Source organism: Mus musculus, chromosome 5 (assembly GCF_000001635.26).
Source record: "Mus musculus strain C57BL/6J chromosome 5, GRCm38.p6 C57BL/6J".
NCBI lineage: Eukaryota > Metazoa > Chordata > Mammalia > Rodentia > Muridae > Mus > Mus musculus.
Window position 1 is genome coordinate 100,270,904 of NC_000071.6, and position 24,612 is coordinate 100,295,515.

Here is a 24,612-nt window from a genome sequence, read left to right on the forward strand (position 1 = left end):
ATGTGCTCTGACGTTCCGTTGGCAGAAGAGAAAGAGTGTGATGTTTAGAACAGTCTCAAAAGATTTCAAAGGATACAGGCAAATGCACGTGCACACGAATGTGGACAGAAGAGGGAGCACATGAGGCAAGGCGCTAATCATCAGTCCATCTGGGGGCAGGAGATACAGAAGGGCCTTCATCAGGTTTTCCAGAGCAGCAAACTCAAGCTTTAAACAGGGATGGTTTCAAAATGAAAGTTAAAGCTAAAGCATTTCAAAGGCATCCCTCTGTGAAGCCTCCGGCTTTCATCCTTGTCTGCAGCTCCTGTGGTGACTTTGTCACCGCCTCCAGCCACTGGTCCTTTCATCAGCACTGTGAGAGAGTACTCTGCAGACATCCTCCATGCCGCTCACATTCCCCAAACGCCTGCCATGTTCTTGCTTATTATGTGACAAGCTGCCCCTTACTGCTGTTCTCATAAAAGCGGAATTTTGCAGCAGTCAGTGATCTCCCCCTTTGAAGATCTGGTCCTGTTATTCTTATCATCTCCACTTTGGCTTTCAGTGTGACAAATATTTATGTTTGGTTTTATGCTGGCAGACAAGATAAGGGCAATCAAGACTGTCTTGGGGGAACCTCAGTTTTTATGGAAGATAAAACAAGCATAAAGCAATTGTGGCAAATACAAACAGGTGCAGACTGAGACTGGAACCTCGAGGCAATGAAAAAAATATAACATAAAAGCAAAATTCTAGGCCTTTAGGCCCAGGCTTGAGAATGTGACCTCTGTGACTCAATGCTCCAAGGTATGCTAATCATAAAACAGATAGAAACATTCCTCCACCTACCGCTTCCTGGGTTCAAAGAATGTTCATTCAAAGAAAGTCACCCTGACCCACCTGACCATTGCTGGAAACCGCTATGCAAATGTGCTATTGTTAGGGGCTCTTAGTGACCTGTCCAGCAGGTCCAGTTATTCGAGGGTCTCGAGGGGACCTCCTCCTAAGAACCAAATGGGGGGTAGAGAGGGATGAGGGCCTTGTGCAAATAACGACACGGAGATGTTCTGGAATGCATCAAAGCCCCCAAATGTATTTGCCAGGCCCGAGGTTTAAATGCACAAGCAAAAGGGGAAGTGCCTTTCAGCAGGAAGGATGGGGCAGTAGAATTGCACAAGGAAAAGGGGAAGTACAGATACTTATCAGCAGGAGGGATGGGGCAATACAAGCAAAAGGAGAAGTATTTATCAGTGGGGGTGGGGGGCAATAGAATTGCACATTCTTAGGCAGTTACACGGGGAAGCAGGAACTTGGTGGTATCAGGGTATCTTGAGGTCAGGACATCCGGTGCTGACTTAGGGCTGGAACAATCTGTGGTTGTTCTCGGAGCGGCGTGTTGGTGGCCCGCTTTTGACCCTCTTTTCTTCCCGGGGGGCGGGGGGGGGGAGGCCCAATTCAGAGATCAGGACAATAGTGTTATCTTAATAGCTCCCAACATCTTAGAAACTGTCTTGAGAAATAACCTGCACAATTACCAGGTATTCCTTGTGACTCTTGTGACTTTGCACTTCCTTGTGATTCTTAACTGTTATTTTTGGTATTTTCCAACAACACCCTCCCCACCTCCTTGAGTTGTGGTTTCTTCCTTTAAATACCCCCTTACCCAGCTACTCGGGGCGCCACGGTCCTCTACCCCTGCGTGGTGTATGACCGTGGGCCCAAGAGCGCTCTTAAATTAAAAGTCCTCTTGCATTTTGCAGCAAGACCGTTTCTCGTGAGTGATTTGGGGTGTCGCCTCTCCTGAGTCAGAACGTGGGGGAGTCCTCACGTTGTGTGTCTTTCAGCAGATGGGTGAGCTGGCAGGAGATGTTGCTGGGGACAGGACAGGCCTTTCTCACCTGGCAGACCTCAGGTTGAGGGGAGTTGAGGGTGAGGGTGAGGGAGAGCTGATGACACCATCTGAGGAGAAGGGAGGACTTTCAAAGTCAGGCGTCCGTAGCACCGAGCTAGGGCAGGATGGGCGAGATGAAGACAAAGACTCTGATGAGGAATAAAGGTGGTCTTTGTTCCTGGGTCTTAGCTCAGAACTTTGAGAAGCTTGGCATTGCTTTGCTTAATGGCCAGGACAGTCCTTGTCACGCTGAAGAAGTGACTCACGTGCACCCCTAGAGAGTGGGGACAGATCACTAGAAGGACCAGTCAGATGATTTCGAGTTTGGCCCTCAAAGGGAAGCGGAGCTTAGATTGAATTTGGTCACCTGACACATGATTGCATCCCCACGCCAAAGCAACAAATCCTGATAATGTCTCTGGACAGGGAAGGTTGGTGGAGCTCGCTGGTTGGTGAGCACATTGATGTGCCGGGAAGGTAATGCTCCCTGACCCCAGGGGACAGGTCATGGCAGCTCTGAGCTGCAGGCCCTCCCAAACCTTACCGGATGTGGCTATTTCATTGTTCCTTTTTAGGGAAGCTGAGCACTTTCTTGAGTTCTGAGCTATTCCGGTGAATTTTTACTGAAGCTAGAAGGTTATGGGTTTGTCACTGGCTAGTGAGAAAAGCTTGCTGAGAGAGCATGCAGACCTGAGTTCAGGTCTCCAGCACCCTCATAAAAACCTCAGCACTGCAGCACGTGCTTATAATCCCAGCCCTCAGGAGGTAGAGGAAGGAGGACCCCAGACGCATGCTGGACAACGGGTCTGGCTGAATAGGTGAACTCCTGGTTCAAGTGAGAGAATTTGTCTTTAAAAACAGGTTAGACAGCAACTGCAAAAGATTACAGGTATCATGTGGCCTTCCCATGTGTGCACATGTGTGCACACACACACACACACACATACACATGCATATACACAAACGACATGCTGAGTACTGGATTGGAACCACACTGAAGCCTGTCAATTTACTTCCCCAATCACTCAACACAGCACATGATGGTCATTCCTCTCTACATTTGCCTGTGTGTGTGGTCACTCCTCTCTACCTCTGCCTGGGTGTGTCCCTCACCTTCCCCTCGACTCTGCTTAGGTGAATTCTTTTTATCTTTCAAAGGTCAAAGGGTCAAAGAACCCTTTCAAAACCTGTGTGGCATTAGGCTTTTTCCAGCTATCCCAGCCTGTATTCGAATTTCTGCAGCCAGAACAATGTGAAGCCATTGAATTTAATTCCATACTGTCCTGTATGGCACTGTCCTTGCTGTATGCCACTCTAGCCAGCTCTGTTAGACTGTAAGCCCCCATGACAAGGGCCATTTCTTATACAGCTCCCTGCTTTCCTCAGTGGCCCATAACGGTTTATGTGACCTCAAAGGGAGTTGACCAGAGGCTTTACACAAAAACAATGGATGATTTGGTGGGTGAAACCTGGATGGAAACAATCAGATGTTTCTAGGTTTTACCGTAATTTTCTGGTGCAAGGTTAGAAATGCCCACATGCCATGTGACGTTCCATAAATCTCACCATCGATTAAATCTGTTTATTCAGTGACACTGCAGGTACTGTAGCCTTGGAGCTTAATGGCAAAGCAGTGGCATCCTGGAACAGTCCTGTGGGGGAACCTGAGGTTGGCACCAGGAGGAATTGGGGCAGGATAATTGAAAGCCCTGAGCTGTGATGAACGGAGCTGCTGGTGAGAACAGCTAATTCAGGAGATAGCGTCTAATGAGGGGAGGGGACAAGACAGGTAGTGGAAAGCCCCTGCCTGTGAGACCCAGTTTCATTGAGATCTTCATTAACGGCAGAAGCAAGGGTTACACGTTTGGTTAATAACATTTTTAGCTGGTTCTAAATTGGGAGCTGCAACAGACACCGTTGAGGACAGAGATGTTACAAATGGGCCTAGAGAGATTAGGAATATAAGTAAAAAATGATCGGAATGAGATGTGATTTAGGAAAAATGCAAATGAAGGTAGCTGAGGGAGAAATCATTTGAGATACAGGCCCATCAGCAGGCTGGGGCACCTAGGAAACAGCAGCAGAAGTGTTTCTGTCAGGCCGACAGGGGAATAGGGGCATGCTGTAACAGCCTGTAGCTCAGCCTGGCAGCAGGTGGCAGGTAGAGAGAGAAATTGTTTGACAAAGACTGCCTTGCAACAGCCTTCCTTGACATCCATAAACGTGGTGGGAGACTAGCAGGGAAAAGAAACCAATGAGACACACTCAGACATCTGGGTTTCATTCCACCATTGTTAGGAGGGCTAAGCCTTGTAGCTCAGGACCCCCTAACTGTAGTTGTTTGGGATTGGTAAGGAAAACTGGTGCAGGATTAAGAGGGTTAGCCACCTGCAATTCCCCTAAAAAAATTCTCTTCATAAATCCAGCAACCCTTCATGATTAAAGTCCTGAAGAAACTAGTCCAGCATCTCTTCACGATAAAAGTCCTGGAGAAACTAGCCATCTCAACATTGAAAAGGCAATCTATCAGGCCCGCAGCCAGCAGCCAGCTAAACAGACCAAATGTAAAGCATTTGCACTAAAGTCAGACACAAAGCAGCTCTGTTCCCTTCCCTCTCCTGTTCAATGTAGCATTCAAAGCCTTAGCTGGAGCAGTAAGGCAACGAGGAGATCCAGGAGATACAAATAGGAAAAGAAGTCAAAATATTCTTGCTGATGATGTTACTCTAAACATAAAGGACCCTAAGGACTCCTCCAGAACCCTGCTAGAGCTGATAGACACATTCAGCCACAAAGCAGGATACAGTAACACCCGGTAGCCTTCCTAGATGCAATGAGATGATACAAAGAAAGAAATAGGAGAACTGATACCATTCAAACTAGCCTCGAAAATACTGGAATAAACCCTGTCAGGGAAGTAACCTTACTTACATGTAGGCTTACATGATGGAAACTCTAAGACAATGAAAAAAAAAAATCCAAGAAGACACCAGAAGATGGGAAGACCTCCCTGTTGGTAGGATTGATATTGTGAAAAATGTTAATAATTAATTAATTAAAATAAAAAAATCTATAGAGTCAATACAATCTCCATCAAAATTCCAATGTAATCCTTCACAGAATTAAAAAAAAATTTTTTTTTCAGTTTCCTATGGAAACATAAAGAAGCCAGGGTAGCTAAAACAATCCTGAAAAACGAAAAATACTGCTGGGGGGTGGGGGGAGGGTCCTTACCATCCAGATATCAAGCCATATTACATGGCAACAGTAATAAAAAGAGCACAGTACTGGCGTGAGAACAGATACACTGATCAATAGCATGGTACTGATGCCAAAGCCACCTGATTGATGGCAAAAGGCCAGCGATGGACATTGGAGAAAAGACAACATCTTCAGCGACCGGTGCTGGCCCACTGAACAGAGACATGTAGAAGAGTTAGGTTAGATCCTTGTCTCTTACCAGCATAAGAGTCACCTCAAAATGGATCAAGGACCTCAGCTAAGATTTGATGCCCGAGTCTGAGAGAGGAGAAGTAGGGAGTGTACTTGAGCTTGTTGATACAGAAAGAGAGTTTCTGAGCAGTACCAAGTGGTGCAGGCATTAAAACTGATGATACACACATGGGACATCATGAAACTAAGAGCTTCTGTGTGGCAAAAGACGTTGTCAGTCAAGTGAAGCAACAGCCTGGAGCATGGGCAAATCTTTACCTGCTGTTCATCTAAAACATACAAAGAACTGAAAAACCAAACACCAAGAGGTCAAACAACTCGGTTTAAAAACATGGAACAATTTTTAACACAGAACAGAGTTCTCAAAACGGTGAAATATAAATAAGATACACTTTGTGTGTCTCTTTCTGTCTGTGTGTATCTGTCTGTTTGTGTGCCTGTGTGTATCTGTCTGTGTGTATCTCTTTGTATCTATGTGTGTGTCTCGTTATGTGTGTCTGTGCCTGTGTGTGTCTGTGTTTGTGTGTCTGTGTATCTGTGTGTGTCTGTGTATCTGTGTGTGTCTGTGTGTGTCTGTCTGTATGCGTATGTGTGTGTGCCTATCTCTGTGTTTCTGTATGTGTCTCTGTGTGCATATGTGTGTCTGTCTGTCTGTCTGTCTGTCTGTCTGTCTGTCTGTCTGTCTCTGTGTAGGTATGTATGTATGTCTGTGTGTCTGTTTCTGTGTGTCTGTGTGTATGTATCTGTCTGTCTGCATGTGTCTATAATGTTCAACATCCTTAGCCACAAGGACAATGTAAATTAAAACTACTTTGAGATTTCATCTTATCCCAGTCAGAATGGCTAGGATAAAAAAAAATTTTTTTAAAGAAGACATGAGTGCTGACATGGGTATGCACATGATTGAGAGCTGACATGGGTGTGGACATGAGTGAGAGCTGACATGGGTGTGGACATGAGTGAGTGCTGACATGGGTATGCACATGATTGAGAGCTGACATGGGTGTGGACATGAGTGAGTGCTGACATGGGTATGCACATGATTGAGAGCTGACATGGTGTGGACATGAGTGAGAGCTGACATGGTGTGGACATGAGTGAGAGCTGACATGGTGTGGACATGAGTGAGAGCTGACATGGGTGTGGACATGAGTGAGAGCTGACATGGGTGTGGACATGAGTGAGTGCTGACAAGAGTGTGCACATGAGTGAGAGCTGACATGGTGTGGACATGAGTGAGAGCTGACATGGGTGTGCACATGAGTGAGAGCTGACATGGGTGTGGACATGAGTGAGAGCTGACATGGTGTGGACATGAGTGAGAGCTGACATGGGTGTGCACATGAGTGAGTGCTGACAAGAGTGTGCACATGAGTGAGAGCTGACATGGGTATGGGAAGCAGAGCACGTGTCCACCATTGGTGGAGTGAAGTATCCATGTGGGGTTCTTCAAACAGCTAGAAATAGCTCTACCACACGATCCAGCTACACCAATCTTGGACATCTACCCAAAGGCCTCTACATTCTACTACAGAGCGAGCTGCTTGTCCACGTTCACTGTTGCTCTGTTCACACCGCCAGATACTGAAAACAGCCTGGGTGTATCCATTCATCAGCTGAAGAATGGGTAAAGAAAATGTACTACATACACACAACAGAATATTGTCCTGAAAATGAAAGTATGACATTGGAAAGTAAATGAATGAAACTGGAAACTGCCATTCGGAGTGAAGGAGCTCAGACCCAGAAAGGCACACGTTCTGTGTCGTCTCCTGTTCCTCTCATTTCATTAGCGTTGACTCTCAAGATGTACGTGTTCCATTTGGAATGCCCACAGAGGGCAGGAAGTTAGGATGGGGACATGAAAGGGACCTTCCAGGAAAGCCACAGTATGGTATAACTGGGTATAGGAGAAACAAGGGAACAGAAAGGGTTAATCGGGCTGGGGATGGGATAGGATGGGGTGGGGGAGGGAAGAGATAACTAACATTAAAGACCTTTCAAAAAGTCATATGGAAATCTAAGATTGTAGAAGCTACCTGAAATTATCCTGTAATTCAGTGACCATGCCCTTACTAGACATTCTAACTAACAAATAAAATCCCCTGTGCCAGGCACAGGTTACCTCTCTTTTAGAGGTGCTGACCAGTGAGGTTCTATAAACCTCAAAACAGTACAGGGGGTTATTGCCAACGGTCTTGGTTACCCTCCAGAACCTGACAGTAAAATCCTTTTACGGAAGATATTGTATACTTAAGTCACAGAATGAATACGGAGAAAGCAAGCTGGCACTGACCTGGAAGGTCCATCCCTACTGGCTCTCTTCCATGATTCTAGAAGGTGCTATGCATTCTGCTGGTGGAGAAAGGAATCGTCAGCTATGAACTACGAAGATGACAGGTCTGGCAAGCCAGGCACATTGATGTAAAAATGGCATAAACATCATGGAAGTAAGCAACCATTCTCTGCTTGGTTTGTGCCCCAAGATGAGCACCCTCTCATCATTATCAGGGCCAAGAGCTTGTAGTTAGGCAGGTGACAGACCCTAGAAAAGAACCCAGAACTGTTATTCTGCTAAATGAACATAGTATTAAAAATACTGTAACTTATACCCAGACATAAGTACAAGCTCACCCCTCCTTAGAGAGGCTTATTTTTGCAATAGACAGTGATTAACACAGAGGGAGGAGAAGGGAGCACAAACTCCCACTCCTAGCTGAGGAGATATTGGTAAGTGTGGTGGTTTGAACATGCTCTGTCCAGGGAGTGGCACTATTAGGAGGTGTGGCCTTGTTGGAGGAAGTGTGTCACTGTGGGGGTAGGCTTTGAGACCCTCCTCCTAGCTGCCTGAGGGCAGTCTGCTCTTTGCTTCCTTTGGGTGAAGATGTAGAACTCTCCGCTCCTCCAGTGCCATGCCTGTCTGGACACTGCCATGTTCCCGCCTTAATGACAATGGACTGAACCTCTGAACCTGTAAGCCAGCCCCAATTATTATGTTGTCCTTATAAGACTTGCCTTGGTCATGGTGTCTGTTCGCAGCAGTAAAACCCTAACTAAGACAGTAACTGGTAGCTGCTGGAAAACAGAAAGCTTGCTTTCTTTTAGGCTGTGGTCTCTGGTAGGTCAACCACACTCCAGTGAATGGCCACACACCCAAGAGGATATGGGTTGCACAAATCAGTCTTGATGGATAAAAAAAGAAAAATTAATAAATAAATTAAAGGACACAATGTTGGGTGGGAATGGATCTGAGAGAAGTTGTGGGGAGGGATGGATATAGTAAAAATACATATACAATTCTTAAAGAACTATTTTTTTTTTTAAGGAAAGGGAAAAATCTCCACTCTATTTGGGGAAGACTGCGCAGCCTCTGGGGCAGTCAGCCATCTGTGGAGTCATCTCCTGTCAGGTTTGCCTCTGCTGGGTAGGTTCATCCTCCCACGCAGCACACTCTGCTGGGCCGTTTTCTCTCACCTGTTTTCATTTGACCTAGATTTCCAACAACGAAGGAAGAGAGACTACTTGTGGGTATGTGCGATGATTTTACTCTCTACTGTAAAGGGAACCTTTGTCTCGGTAGGATGGGCAGTTAATTTTCACAGTAAAAACAGGTGGAACATGTTGGCGCTCTCACAACCGCTCCAGGAGTCTGTCTCCCACTCCCCAATTGCCTCACTGCATCGGTCAGATCTTCTGCCCTGAGTCAGAGAGAGGCAGGATGCTTTGATTGATCACCGCCATTCTTAGCATCAGAGGATGAAGGGACCGCCATCTGTTCCCAGTGTTCCCAGAAGAGCAAGACATGGAGGAGGAAGACAAGATGGGCCCCCTCCTAAGTCGCAAAGGAAGGAAAACTCCTCAGGACTCCGGGTCAGGCGCCCCCACTGTCTGGGAGGACCAGACTGTTGCTAGGTTACTCATGGAAGTTATCCGTGTGGTTCTTACCCTTGTGGTTAGGGAAGGCGGCAAACCTAAAAGGAGATGGAGATCGCATTGAGGGTCCTGCCCCGGGTGTAGGCTCCTTGGCGTACACCCTCACAGAAATCTAGCCTTAGGAGATAGTTTGTGGTCCTGAATGTAGCTCAAAGTCTCCAGGGTCCTGTAGCTGCAATCTGAGTCTCTCTTATGCCAGTGTAACTCGTGGACTTTGTCACTCCCTCCTGTACCTTCCCAGGGCATTCAGAACAAAGTCCAAACCTCCTGGCAGGGTCTCACAGGGTGTGGCCCTGACACCCTCACCCCCACCTCATCTGGCTCCATTTATGACTATCTTTCCCAAGACATGGGTTGACCATACTAGATCTCTGCTTAGGCTCTTTCTTCTAGCTACTAAAATGTTCTTCTTACTTTCAAAATCTCTTTCTTTTCTTTCCTTTTCTCTTTTCTCTTTCCTTTTCTCTTTCCTTTTCCCTTTCCTTTTCCCTTTCGTTTTTCCTTTCGTTTTTCCTTTCGCTTTTCCTTTTCTTTTTCCTTTTCTTCTCTTTTTCCTTTTCTTTTTCCTTTTCTTCTCTTTTCTTTTCTTCTCTTTTCTTTTCTTTTCTTTTTTTGAGACATGATCTCATGGACCTCAGACCCCGAATTCACTATGCATCTGAAGATGACCTTAAATCCCTGCTTCTCCAGCCTCTACCTCCCGATGCTAGAATGGCAGGTGTGTGCTAAGATACCTGATTTACCTGGTGCTAGAGCTCATACTGACGGCTCTCTGCATGCTACACAAGCACTTTACCAACTGGGCTGCATCCCCAGCTCCACAGATGCTCTCTCCTGCTCCTTGTTTCGTAGTGTGTCCTCTGCCAGGTCATCTCTGTTCTCTAAAGAAGTCACCTCCCTGTATGTCACATTGCTGCCCTTAAATTCTTCATGTTCAGGGCTGGAGAGATGGCTCAGCAGTTAAGAGCATGCCGTTCTTCTTAAAGTCCTGAGTTCAATTTTCAGCTACCACATGGTGGCTCATAACCATCTGGAATGGAATCTGTTGCCCTCTTCTGGAATGCACCATAGATGCCCACAGAACACTCATACATACATACATAAAATATTCTTCATGTTCTTCATCTGAATACATTCATTCATTCATTCATTCATTCGTTTGTATGTGCATTAGTGCTCTCTGTAACATATATGTCATTAGGAGAGGGATCCCCGGAGAGTGGTGCAGTGCTTAGCTCTTGTGTTTGCTGAACCAAAAGGTAAGTGCATACTCTATTGGAATAGACATTAGGGTACAGCTCTAAGAAGCTGAAGTTGGCTTGCCTGCATTGGATTCTTCTCTGTCACTGAAACAGATGTGACATGGACTAGCAACATAGTATCTTTTCTTTTCTCATCTGTCCAGTCAGGAACTCAACAGTGCCTACTTTGTAGTGTTCTGTCCAATGACTGTATAAAGTGTCTAATGAACTGCTTATATATTATGTTGTTAGCACTGCATAGTTCTGTTATCATGTTGTCATTGTTATGATTATTATATTACTCCAAAGTGCATACCCCATGATTGTGTGATTCCCTTACTGTATTTAAATGTTTGATCTATTTCCAAATCACACTATAATTTCTGTATACTGGTCCAGCATGTTTAGAAGTCATCTCTTTTTTTAAAAGACTTATTTATTTGTTTTATATATATAAATACACTATAGCTGTCTTCAGACACACCAGAAGATCCCATTACAGATGATTGTGAGCCACCATGTGGTTGCTGGGAATTGAACTCAGGACCTCTGGAAGAGCAGTCAGTGCTCTCAACCACTGAGCCATCTCTCTAGCCCTAGAAGTCATCTCTTATCTTCACAGTAAATAAAAGCTAAACAAACTAAAGACAAGAAATTCTTACATCTATTAGAGCCTTAAGGTCATACTGCAGCCCTGTAAACTAGCAGGATGAACACAATGTAGAAGCTCATAGCCCAGGGACAGAGGCCTGCAGCGGGAGCCAGGAGAAAGAGCACGTATATTGTAAGTGATGGATGCAGTGGTTAGGGTGGACATTAGAAGCTAAATCCATGGGATGGGCTGTCCCAGGGAAACCCAGCACGTTCATGAACTTTACTTGCAGGATCTTATCAAATTCTCACTATGACAATCTCAAGAAGATGGCCTTGGGCTTTTTTCGGGAGAAGATAAAATCAGCTGTTTTAAAAATTCAGCAAGGGCCCTCCATCCTCTTAATAAGGCCTGTTCTCTAAAGAAATTGTTTTACAGGGACCTAAACAACAGGAGTTTTACCTAAACAATCTGGACAAAGAAAAATACCTGCCAGGTGATGGTGATGCCTTTGATCCCAGCACTCAGGAGGCAGAAGCAGGTGGATCTTTGAGTTTGGGCCAGCCTGGTCTACAGAGCGAGTTCCAGGACAGCCAGGACTATACAGAGAAATCTTGTCTTGAAAAGAAGGAAGAAAAGGGAGAGGGGGAGGGAAGGAGAGACCAAAGAGAAGGGGGAGGACAAGGAAGGGTAGAAAGGGAAGGGAAGGAGGGGGAGGAGGGAGAGGGAAGGAGGGGGAGGAGGGAGAGGGAAGGAGGGAGGAAAGAAAAAAAAACCCTGAGGAACAAAAAATAATTAAGACCTAACTGTAAGCTTCCTTCTATCTGTTATTTTGATCTTGCATGTCTTAGTCAGGGTTTCTATTCCTGCACAAACATCATGATCAAGAAGCAGTTGGGGAGAAAAGGGTTTATTCAGCTTACACTTTCCACATTGCTGTTCATCACCAAAGGATGCAGGACTGGAACTCAACAGGTCAGGAAGCAGGAGCTGATGCAGAGGCCATGGAGGGATGTTCTTTACTGGCTTGCTTCCCCTGGCTTGCTCAGCCTGCTCTCTTATAGAACCCAAGACTACCAGCCCAGGGATGGCACCACCCACAAGGGGCCTTTCCCCCTCAATCACTAATTGAGAAAATGCCTTACAGCTGGATTTCATGGAGGCATTTCCTCAACTGAAGCTCCTTTCTCTGTGATAACTCCAGCTTGTGTCAAGTTGACACAGAACTAGCCAGTACATGTGTTTCAGAGACGGGATGCACAAGCAGTCGACTCTGTTGTCTTGGGTCTGTGGCATCATGGTGATGGTGGCTGCTCACCTCTTGACAGCCAGGAAGGAAAGGTGAAGAGAAGAGGTAGCAGGGACCCAACATGCCCTGGAGCACCTCCACCTGAGACAACCTCCTGCTACTCAGCTGTACCTCCTGATGGTTCTACCAATGCCCAATAGAGTCATAGGCTGGAGACTAGGGTCTCTGGAGGACAGCCCAGATCCAAACAGGAACTTCTCACTAACAGAATGTGTCCTCTCCCCTCCCCAGCTGCTGGCACATCAGTAGGACTCCTACATGCCTGTGTCATTAGAGGAGACTGTGCATAGAAGGAACTGGGTCTACATAACATTTTTAAAAGCTTCTTATTGATTCTTTGTGAATGTCACATCGTGAACCCCAGTCCCACTCATCTTCCCACCTCTTCATATCCACCACCCACCCTTGCAAGTTAAACAAAAACAAGCAAAAATAAATAAATAAGCAAAACCAAGCATAGAAAACATCTCTTTGTGGATGCTGTAACGTGTCGCAGTGTGTCCTACAGTACACCCCTCTGTCCACACATCTGCCCTTGCAAATGTGTATTGAATTAATTACTCGCTGGGCTAGCTCGAGGTCTCTGACTTCTTTTTTTTTTTTTTTTTTTTTTTTTTTTTTAAAGATTTATTTATTTATTATATGTAAGTACACTGTAGCTGTCTTCAGACACTCCAGAAGAGGGCGTCAGATCTTGTTACAGATGGTTGTGAGCCACCATGTGGTTGCTGGGATTTGAACTCCTGACCCTCGGGAGAGCAGTCGGATGCTCTTACCCACTGAGCCATCTCACCAGCCCCAGTCTCTGACTTCTTTAACAGCACCAATGTTGGATATTCACCAGGACTCCTCTCATTTATCCTGCAGCTTTGAATCTGCAGGACCAGCCCTTTCACATGCTCCACCAGTTCACAGATGATGTAGATTTCTGGGTAGGACAACTCAAAGCCCTGGATCTGGGCCTGGCTGGTAGCTGAGCTGGTCAGCCCGCAGGCTCTCCGTTATCCACACCACCAAGGTGAGCTCTCCGGCACTGCTCTGGCCAGGCCACCCAAAGCTGCCATCGCTGACAGGAGGCAGGGTCAGCTCTCCTGTGTTCATGCCATCAGGATCAGCTCACAGGCAATCAGACCACCAGATCCAGCTCCACGTGCTGGCCAGTCATGGCACGAGGTCCAGTCAGTGTTGCAGCCTGTGAGGGGCTGGGCCAGCTCTCCTGCTCTCACGCCCTCAGAGCTGGCTCACCTGTGCCTTTGCTATCTGGGCCAGCATCAGAATGTTGCCCAGGCAAGGTGCAGGGCCCACTATCCCAAGTGCTGGCACCAATGAGAAGTAGGGTCAGTTCTCCAGAGTGCCACAGCTAGTGATAGGCGGTGCCAGTTTTGCACAGCCTTTGGACCACATCTGTGTGGTCCCAGGTGGTTGCCCAGACTAGGGACATCTCCATGCTCTCCAGTGGTAATCTGAGCCACAAACATTAACACCAACCCCTGCTGCTGCATGGCCACAGGCCCAGACGTGGCTTTCAGCTGCAGGATAGGCTGGGACTTCACCATGGCCTCAGGTGGCAGGGCTGGCTACTCACTACAGGCTTTTCCCCATAACCCTTATGTTTCCAGTTCCATCTCTCTTCATAATGCTCAAACCATTCTGCTTCTCTCTCTCTCCCATCTACCTCCCATATTCTTAGACACTGTAGTGGCTCCCATGGCAGACGGGCCACACAGTCGGTGGTGACAGGCGTGGTGGTGACAGGCTATAGACACCTCTTGCCCTGGGCAGGCACAAGGTGTATGTGTGTGCAGCAGGCAGAACTCATACGCATGAAATAAAAGTAAATCTTTAAAAAAAAAAAAGCATGAATCTGACAGTCAATCTTGGGTTGTGAGACTCTCATTAAGTTATATAAAGGGGCTGGAGAGATGGCTCTGTGGTTTAAGAGCACTGACTGCTCTTCCAGAGGTTCTGAGTTCAATTCCCAGCAACTACATGGTAGCTCTCAACCATCTGTAATAGGGATCCAATGCCCTCTCCGGGTGTGTCTGAAGACAGCAACAGTGTACTCTCATACATGAAATAAGTAAATAAATCTTAAAAACACAAAAAAGAGTACCTGCTGTAACTCTCAAAGAGGATGTAACTTTGGTTCCCAGCACCCAGGTTGGGTGACTCGAAAGCACCTATAACTCCAGGTCTGTAGGACACAATGCCTCTGGCGTTCATGGGCACATAAGTACACATCATTTAAAAAAGGAGGGGCTATATAAAATATGCTTGTCTTGCAGGAATCCTTCTGGTTGTTTGGTCTGTCAGTCCTACTGCACTTGACTAAGACTCCATAGTCTTTATTATTTATTATCCTGAGGGAGGGGCCTGGTAAATCTGGTCTGTTTCCTATAAAACCTGTCATATAGTTTTATATGAGGAAGTAATAGTTAACAGTTAGCTAGAGGCTTTGGAAGATGACCAGCCCCTCTGGCTAGATAGAGATCTGGGTAAGCAGGCTCTGAGAGAGGTAGGCATGAGATATGTTATGGAAACTTGGGTTCAGAAGTTAGAAAGCACAGTGAAGCCAGCCTGAAGATGTCACACAGAATACCACAAGGATCCTGTAGTTCCTAACTAGAAATGTTCATAGCACAGACATGGACCAGACTGGTTTACAACCACACAATTTTGTTCTGCCTTTACAGCATTACAGAGACCTGGAACGAGTCTACATTGATCACAAAATGTTGTAGCTGCTGTTTACTTTAAAAAAAAAAAGACACTATTAGGACTTCCTTTAAAACAGGAGGAGTTCTCATGCCATGTAAGACAAAAGTCTGTGTAAGACATGTGAATAGAGAAGAGGACTTTTGTTATTGTTACCCAGGGAAATGCAATCAGAGAGCTAGCTTTCTGTTGGTCATTTACAGTCATCCGTCAATTCAGTATTCCAGAAAGTCCTACCTTACTCCACCAGTGAATTTAATGTGAGCCTGGCAGCACTCTTGCCCTATAGAAGATAGATCTGGAGAGCAGCCTTCCACCTGCTGCTGTGCATAGTCCTGTGGACTGTACAATCAACTCAAAGAATTGAATGTAGTCTGCACCAAGCCGGCAGAATTGATTCAGGACACTCCTCTCTCTGAGGTGAAGAAATGGAAAATCCCAGAAACCCACAGGCCACCTGTGTCTTCCAGGTGAAAAATGGACCCTGGGAAACAGCTCGGGGCCCAGAGCAGTTCATGAATCATTTCTAGGGAAGCCTAGAGTCCCTATATCTACCACCTTCTCTTTCAGCATCCCTACTGGTGCCCACAAACACCCAGCTGAGTCTCTCACTTCCAACCCATGCAGACAAAAACAAACCAAAAGAAAAAGGCAGACAGTCAAACAGACACACAGACAGGAAGCAAGCAAGGAAGGAAGGAAGGAACGAACGAACGAACAAACGAACAAACGAACGAACTATTAAGGACACAGACTCTTTAAAGCTGAGCTCAGTCACCAAGACACCTGTATAGACATCTCAGGGAACATGAGACAGGGTGCACAGCAAAGATCCTATACTTAGGAGCAGTCAAACTGCAGAAAAGCAAAGAAAAGAGAAAAGCTTGAAGGAAGAGAAGGTGAAGAAAACCCTTGGCCTATTTCACAGGAGTGATGAAAAACTACACCAAATTTCTCTTCAGAAGCCACGCCAGTGGCATGAGAGCAGAACACTAACCGTGCTGAGAGCAAAACAGTAGTCCTAGGAATTCTGTGATTGAAAGTGTTCTTCAAAAGCAAAATGGACTTACAAAAAAATGGAGAGAATTTGTTGCCAAGAAGTGGAACCAGATCAAGAGAAAGAAGTGTATTGCAGTCAACAAAGCTAAAAGGAGTTGGAGATCTGAAGAGCATTTTGACATCAGACATGGGGATGTAGAGATTTGGGTTTGCCCAGCTTGTTTTGGTTCAATATTTCCTCACAGTGCTCCCTGCCTACGTTTTGAAACAGTAAAATATATCCTGTGCCATTTTATGTTGTGATCTGCTCTTCTATTTTATTTTATAGACGATTACAGTTAATAGATTGCATGAATCTCAGAAAAGACTTGGAACTTCTTAAACAAGTTTGAGACTGTTATAGACTATGAGGACTTTTGACATTGGACTAAATGCATTTCATTATGGCTATATACCTATGTGGGCCAGGGAATGGAATGTGGTGGTTTCAATAGGTATGACCCCCATAGACTCATGTGTTTGAATGCTTGGGCATAGGGAGTGACATTATTAGGAGGTATGGCCTTGTTGAAGGAAGTATGTCACTGAGGGGGTAGTCTTTGGGGGTAGGATGGATATATATATATATATATATATATATATATATATATGCATGCCCCAGTGTGGAGTCCAGTTCCCTGCTGCCTGTGGATCAAGATGTAGAACTCTCAGCTCCTCCAGCACAATGTCTGCCTGCATGCTGCCATGTTTCCCACCAGGATGATCGCTGCCTGTGCCTGGACAGCCTGCTGCCCAACCCTACTTGCCCTTGGGGATTGAAGATGAGGTGGTTCAGAATCAATGGCACAGACTCCAGGAGCAGGTGAGAAAGCCGCAGCAAGCTCATGCGAATGCTGCTGCAAGCTCCTTTAATACCCTCCACCCATGTCCCATTCGTCCCAAGAAAGCATCTCTTCCAAACAGCAGTTCCTGATTATCTGGCATTGTCTGTCAGCAATCCTTGATCTCTCAGGAAGTCTTCAATTAGGTCCTTGTCGAAAGCTTTTGGTGCCACTTCTAGGAATTTGGCATTTGTCACTGGGCTAGGACAAAGAAGTAGGCTCAGATAAGAATATCATCAACAGTTGCCATGGGGCTTTGTTTACTGCTTTGCTGAATTATTATCTCCTGTGATCCTTTTGCTTACTACTCTGCTAGATTACTGTCTTGTGTGATCTCTTTGATCTAAGAACTGATCATGTTTTTTTAATGTACCTAGAATGATATAAAAGCAGGCTGGGAAAGAATAAAGCTGTTTCAGCCTTAGTATAGTCTGGAGTCACGTTATATTTTTGTTTGTTTTTCTTCTTTTTCAATCCTCCCTCCCTCTCTTGAGACCCTGTTGACTGACTGAACTGGCTTAGTCAGCATGGCGCCCAACCTGGGGCTCAAGTAAGGGGGATACAGTGAAGGACACTGCTGAGAGAGGAGCACTCGAAAGGGAAAATGAAAGGTAAAGGGAAATAAAAGACTTGGGCCGGTGGTGAATAAATTTTGTAAAGAGAGACAAGGTAATGGTAGAATGTATTTTGTGAATGTGTTTAGAATTATGATAGAATATACAGGATTGAAGATAATTCTCATAGATGCTTTTAGTCTTTGGATCCTAATTAGAGATAGCTCACATGAGACAGAGAATGGGTTTCAGAAAAGCAGTCCTCTCCTCTGTGTGTGTGCTTAGACAAAAGAGAAGGAACATGAACATAGGCTGTCTGGAGCTCTCCTAGGGAGAGGAAGAGGTCGGGACATGTTAAGCTTCCTCCCTGACTCCTACTGGGGGAATGCTTCGTTCTGGTTCTGGGTCCCTTTGGCACGCTAGTTCCTTTCCCTTTCTGTCTATTGTCTGTCCTTGGTGTACCAATCTGTCCATGTCTGTCACATTATGTCTATGTTTTCATTTTGTTGCTTGATTGTTGCTCTGTGTTTCACGTTCAAAAGAAAAAAAAATGGTTAAAGCTTTATCTGCTGGTTGTTCGCTCCTTGATTTAGTTTTAACTGTTTCAAGAAAAAAAAAAAAAGTGGTCTCAACTGACACAACAAAAACTGATAGATTTTGGAGCCCTGCACCTGTAGCTAGGAATATAGCACAGCTGGAGAGGCCTTGCCAGGAGCTGATTGCCTGTACAAGCTGCTCTTAAAGGGTCCAGCAGCTTCTCAGCTTCCATGGTAAGGAAGCTGATGGTTGTTTCTCCTAGAAAATCTCTGTGACTGTGATTGTTGGGTTCAGCAGGTGACAAGTTGTTTCTCCCTTGAAACTACAGCTAGAAAAAATAAGAAAAAATTTTCCACTCTATATAAGTAAATGTGTGGCCACCTCATGTTTGTTTAAATGTACACATATGTTCTGCATGTTTGGTTATAGATTATTGACTTATAAGTTATTGGGTATGATTAAAAATTTGTAACATGGGTAAAAAAAGTTGGCTTGAAACTGGTAACTCAGGGTTGGAGTAATTCTAGACAACAACACACGGTATGAGCCAACCCAGGGAAAGAGGTCTTTAAAGATACCTCTAAATTGGGATAAATTTTGTCCTAGAAATCAGATTTATTAAAGATAGGACTTAAAATAATGAGGCATTAAAAGCTGTACCATCACACATTCATATATAAGAACTGGCAGCCAAACTTTCTAATATGAAAGTAATGAACTTGGTATTGATTTTAGAGAAAATGGATTGTTTATACTGTTAAACTGATTTTGCTTTTCAGAGTTACAATATCTTTATAAAATAAAAAAGAGGGAATTATGTCCCTGTACATCACAAATTTACTTAAATATTTAAAAAATTGGATGCCAAAGAATTCTTAAAAGAATGCCTCATTATTTTAAGTCCTATGGCATCCTACAACTTGACATACTTATGCCTAGGTGAAATGGAAAGATCCACTTATCAGCATATGATCCCAATCAGGTATTAATACGGGGAAGAGGTCATGTTTGTGTTTTTTCTGCAGGATGCTGAAGAAGTATGGTAGCTGCCAGAGTGATTGGTGAGATGTGCTGATGCTGGGACAAAAAAAAAAAAAAAAATGATGCTGACCGTGAGCTTGCTGAGTAACCTGACGGTGGGGACAGGGAAGCTGTATTGGTCCCGTGTTCCTAACCTACCACTGGTACATCCAGCAGTGTGGTCCAGACTGGAGATTCTCCTGCTTGGAGCTCCCTGGACAGAGAGCTTATAATAAGACCATGACTTTCAATGCATTTGGTGATGGTATTTCTGTTTGCTTTATAAAGAATAGTACAAATGATGGGTGTGTTTCTGTGTTTCCTTAAAATTAGAATCTTATTAATTGATCATGTTAAAATTACTTTTGTTTCTTCTATGGTATTTAATGTAAGTTGAATTGATTGTACTCTTTCCAGTTGTGTTAATGTATTGAAATCTGGCACGCCTGTTATGGTGGTCTATCAATCAGCTTTTGTATTATTGCTTGTGAGTATTACAGAACCTTGGTATTCTGAAAAAGACTTGCAAATACTGGAAGAAGTGAGTCAGACTTTAAGCAGAAGCAAAAGGGTAGTGGGCTTGATTATTGGTGGTATTGCAGCTTTGATTACATTAATAGCTACTAGCACCATTGCTTCTGCAATTGCTTTGACACAAGAAGTTAAGACAGCTACTTTTGTTAACCGTTTAGCATAAAATGTTACTAAGTCTCTGAGTATTCAAGAAGATTTAGATAGACATCTAAAATAACAAATTGATGCTGTTATTGATACTATTCAAACTATTGGAGAGTAGGTTCAGAGTTTAAGAATAAGAAGTAATTTTGAGTATCATGCTAAATACCAATGGAAAATTCAAAGATACTTACAGGGTATTTGGCATAATTCTAACACCTCTCTGGATATTTTAACTTTGCATAAGGAGATCATGAATCTAAGGAATACAAAGCTCAAAATAAAGTCATCCCAGGAGTGTCAGGGGAGTGTGTGGCGTTTCTTTAATCTTGGTCATCCTGATTCATGACTTAAGGTTAGTATTTCCATCTTGTTCAAGCTTCAAGAATGGCTTATATAGCTTGATCATGTTAGCCCTCCTTGTCCTGGGAATACTTTTATTCCTGCCCATTGTGATAAAACTTGGCTTTAACAACATCCTCATGTTGGTGGCCAAAATACAGCTTGAAACTAAAAATGGATCCCCAGGCAGAGTTTTTAATCTAACAGGCTGGTTGCCAAAGACAGATAACTTTCTGTACAGTGTCTTACCAATCTAAGACAGAATTACATTGTTTTTGAAAATGTAAATTCCAAAATGGATAAGGAAGGCATTCTTGTCAGAATAACCTAAGATAGGCGCAGTCTTGTTTATGAAACAAAAAAGGGGGAGATGTTGAGGGCTTTTGGTGCCATTTCTAGGAATTTGTCATTTGTCACTGGGCTAGGACAAGGAAGTAGGCTCAAATAAGAATATCATCAACAGTTGCCATGGGGCTTTGTTTACTGCTTTGCTGAATCACACCTTGTGTGATCTCTTTGCTTACTGCTTGACTTAATTGCTTCTAGTGTGTGGTAATTTTTATATGCTTGACGCAGGGAGTGGCACTATTAGGAGGTGTGGCCTTGTTGGAGTAAGTGTGTCACTGTGAACGTGGGCTTAAGACCCTCACCCTAGATTCCTAGAAGCCAGTCTTCCACTAGCAGCCTTCAGATGAAGATGTAGAACTCTCAGCTCCTCTTGCACCATGCCTGCCTGGATGCTGCCATGCTCTCATCTTGATGATAATGGACTGAACCTCTGGATCTGTAAGCCAGTCCCAGTTAAATGTTGTCCTTATAAGGCTTGCTGTGGTCATGGTGTCTGTTCACAGCAGTAAAACCCTAACTAATACATTGTATGGTCTCCTTGTTTACTACTTCACTTGGTTACTTTGTCTTTGATCTAAGAACTGACCATGCTTTTGGATGCACCTAGAATGATACAAAAGCAGGCTGGAGAGACATAGAGCCTCAGTATGGCTGGAGTCACGTTCTAATTTTGTCTGTTTTTCTTTTTCAGTCCTCACTTCATCTCTTGAGACCCTGTAGACTGACTGAGCTGACTTGATCAGGACCTCCTGCAAGAGTTGCCTTTGTGGCTGTGCGTCTCCCCTCATGTTTATGTAAAGGTGGCTACTGCCATTCCTCCTACAGATGATAATGGACTAAACTTCTAAAACTGTAAGCCAGCCCCAATTAAATGTCTTCCTTTATAAGAGTTGCCTTAGCCATGGTGTCTCTTCACAGCAATAGAACCCTAACTAAGACAGAAACCAGAGTGAAAGTGAATCACAAACCACTCTAGTCGGGGCTTGGGGGCCATCCTCACAGTGCCAGAGTAGACCACTCTTTTTGTAATCCTCCCAGACTGTTCACAGGTTATATGATTTAAACTGACTGTGTTCCCACTGGCTCACCATACACTATCATGGCAGCAAGCCCTATGCCAGCCACATAGACAACTTTCACCTAGGTCTAAGTGTCAATATTATGAAACTTCCCAGAGTCATTTTTAAAATATTTTATTTTTATTTATGCGCATGTACGTGTGTGTGTGTGTGTGTGTGTGTGTGTGTGTGTGTGTGTGTGTGTCGGCTGTATGTGGGATGTGTACACATGAGTGCAGTGTCAGATCCCCTGGAGCTTGAGTTAGAGACAGTCGAGAGTCACCCGATGTAGATGCTTAGAACCAAACTTAGGTCCTCCATAAGAGCAGTGCATGCTCTTACCAGCCGAGCCCTGTGTCTTAAAGCACTGAAAATTTCTACTGGGCAGCTGTAATTCTAACATCTCACTAGATGGAACGGCGCTGTGAAGGCAGCAGGATTGTGATAGCTGTTCACCATTGTGACCACAGAGTCTGGGGGGATGTGGTGGGTGCCTGATAAACACTGTAAGGAAAATTATTTTTAAAAAGTTTGCTGTAATATGGACCTTGAAAAAGTCTTTATACGTCAAATGTGATCTCTAAAGGTACTTCCCAAAGCCATTCACTTTTATTTATGTAACAACAATCACTGTTTTCCCTGTGATAGAGCTAGAGATAAGTGATAGCATGCTAATTGACCTAAAAGACAAGATGAAGAACCACCTACTGGATGCTACTATAAGCACTTTTTAAAAGCGTAATCCAGACTGACCTTGAACTTGAAATCCTTATGCCTCCCAAGGTTAACAGGTGTGTGCTTCCACGCCGGGCTGGATCACAGTTACCTCACCCTCCTCGTCATCCAGTGACTCTGAGTGTGATTCGATTATGCTCCCTTTGTAGGCAAAAAACTAAAGACTTCTATACAGGCCCTTAGCTTGCAAGTGCAAAGCCAAGAGTTTTTTCTAAGGCCTGGGTCCATCCTCTACCTAGTACTTTCTTTAAAGCTGCATCCTCTGCCCTGTGATGTGTTGTTACAGAAACACAGCTTTTCAAATGTTGAGTTATACACAAATAATCTCACTGAGCTTAGACTCTCAGCTACAAGTTATTCATCTTGGGAAAAAGTTCCGATAGTTGGAGTGTTTTATAACCGTGTGAATGTGTAACTGGAAGTTAAATACAATAAACTGCATGAATGAAATAAATTAAAATTGTCAGTCCAGAATGGCATCGCAGACCTTTGTCAATGAGCTCAGAATCTATGGTAAAGAATGACGCAGCCATACGATGATGGCTGAACTCAAAATAAAAGGCACGGAGTTCATGCTGCAGAGAGCAAGCAAAGAAATGGCAGCAAGAGGCTGCTGCTGGTCCTCTGTGCTCAGCAGTGTATCCGGGGGCTCTGGGACTAGGTCATCGCTGTGCTTGAACGAGGAGTCTAAGTCCCTCCTGCCAAATAAGTCTCCCAACTGAGCTATTTGCTTTATGAATAATCCAACTGTAGAGAGGCCTAAAATGGGGGAATGAATTGGCCACAAGGACAATTAGAGAAACACTTGGGTGCGATATTTGGAGGGATGGGAGGCCCATCTCAGGAAGCCATAGCAGCTGCAGGTCCGAGGCCACGGGAAGGCTCCTAGGTTGCTTGATTCCCTGGATTTTAAATTGCCATTCCTCCTGGATGAGTGAAGATAAACCAGGCCCAGAGTCGTCTATGTGCAAACATGGGTAGAAACTTTGCAAACAAGTTGTTCCCACCCCAGCAGCCTGGATCCGATGAGGAATTGGGAAAAGAGAAATCTATGGTCAACCCAAATCCCAGCAGCTCAGAAAGTGTCCAAAGCGGTGGGGAGAACCCAGAACTGGAATTGACCGGAAGGATACAGCCCAGTTCCAGCGCAAAGAGAGCAGTGTCTACGTTTCTCTTTAAGTTTCTCTAGTGCACAGCAGCCTTCAGGGATTATGTAATAACTGGCAAGGAAGGCAGTCTTATTTTTACAGGGGAATGAGCTAGAAAGGATGTGTGATTCACAGCTAGCATCTGTTGGTGTTAGGTCCCCGAGTCCTGGACTCCGGATCTCACAGACCTCCCACTGAGATTCTGCAGGGCAATCAGAGGAGGAGGCCTTGCAAGCATGATGGCTTCAATGTGAGAGTGCCCATGACTGCCCAGACTGGATGACCCACACTTTACCTCTACACATTGAGTGAATTTGTTAACCTTATTAAGTCTCAGCTGTGGGTTGTGACTCTTTTGACAAAAAGTATTTACCTAATGATTCATAAATGTAGCAAAATTACAGTTATGAAGTAGCAACAAAAATAATGTTATGGCTGGGGGTCACCACAACATGAAGGTCTGTATTAAAGGGTCACAGAGTTAGGAAGGTTGAGAACCACTGGTTTAGAGGATGGAGATGTCACATAGGTGCAGACTACCTGCCTAGCACACAGGAGGCTCCAGTTCCGCCTCCAGCATCCTATAAACTGCCTGTGGCAGTGCCTCTAACCCCTGCACTTGGGAGGATCAAGAATTCAAAGTCATCCTTGACTACATAATGAACTTGAAGCTAGCCTGGGCTACTTGAGACCTTATCTCAAACAAACAAAAAAACAAACCCACCAGTCTCCTTGCCTGTAAATTGGGATTCATGTAACAGCTAGTTCATGGGGTATTGTGACGTTCAAGTGCATAATACATAAAGGTCAGGGGTCACGGTACCTTCATAGCATGAATTCTGGATGGAGAAGTCTCCTTCCCTCCTTGGCAGCATGACTTGAGGCACAAAATCCCCCAAGACACATTTTACTGTGTCTATAGCTCCAGGAGAGGAAAAAAGAAAACTCTGGTGCAGCCTGAGAGTGTTTGAGACTGGCCATTGGGCCTAGAGCAAGGGAAGAGAAGGACCTGCCCAGCTGTCCTCTCCTCCCACATTGCTAGCCGGTCCCCAGGAGCCCACTGTCCCCACATGGAAAGCCATGGAGTTGGCAGCAGTCAGAAATATCCTGAGAGGCAGCTTGGCCTTGTAGGACCTGTGACTCCACAGATGGTGGCCACCAGCCGTTACACACAGGGCAGTCAGGAGGAAGCAGAAGTAGGC

General features: G+C 44.7%; 2 long non-coding RNA genes and 1 pseudogene across 2 annotated transcripts; 2 read left to right on the plus strand and 1 right to left on the minus strand.

The window, feature by feature from the left end:
• Gm8091 (predicted gene 8091) overlaps window positions 1-24,612 on the minus strand; it is a 75,098-nt pseudogene extending 50,486 nt beyond the window's left edge.
• Window positions 8,822-18,650, plus strand: Gm42129. Its single transcript, XR_880478.1, has 3 exons — window positions 8,822-8,851; window positions 16,871-16,974; window positions 17,488-18,650. It is a non-coding gene; the product is annotated as a predicted gene, 42129 (long non-coding RNA).
• Gm42128 lies at window positions 20,876-21,358 on the plus strand. The gene is made up of 2 exons (XR_880477.1): window positions 20,876-20,907; window positions 21,161-21,358. It is a non-coding gene; the product is annotated as a predicted gene, 42128 (long non-coding RNA).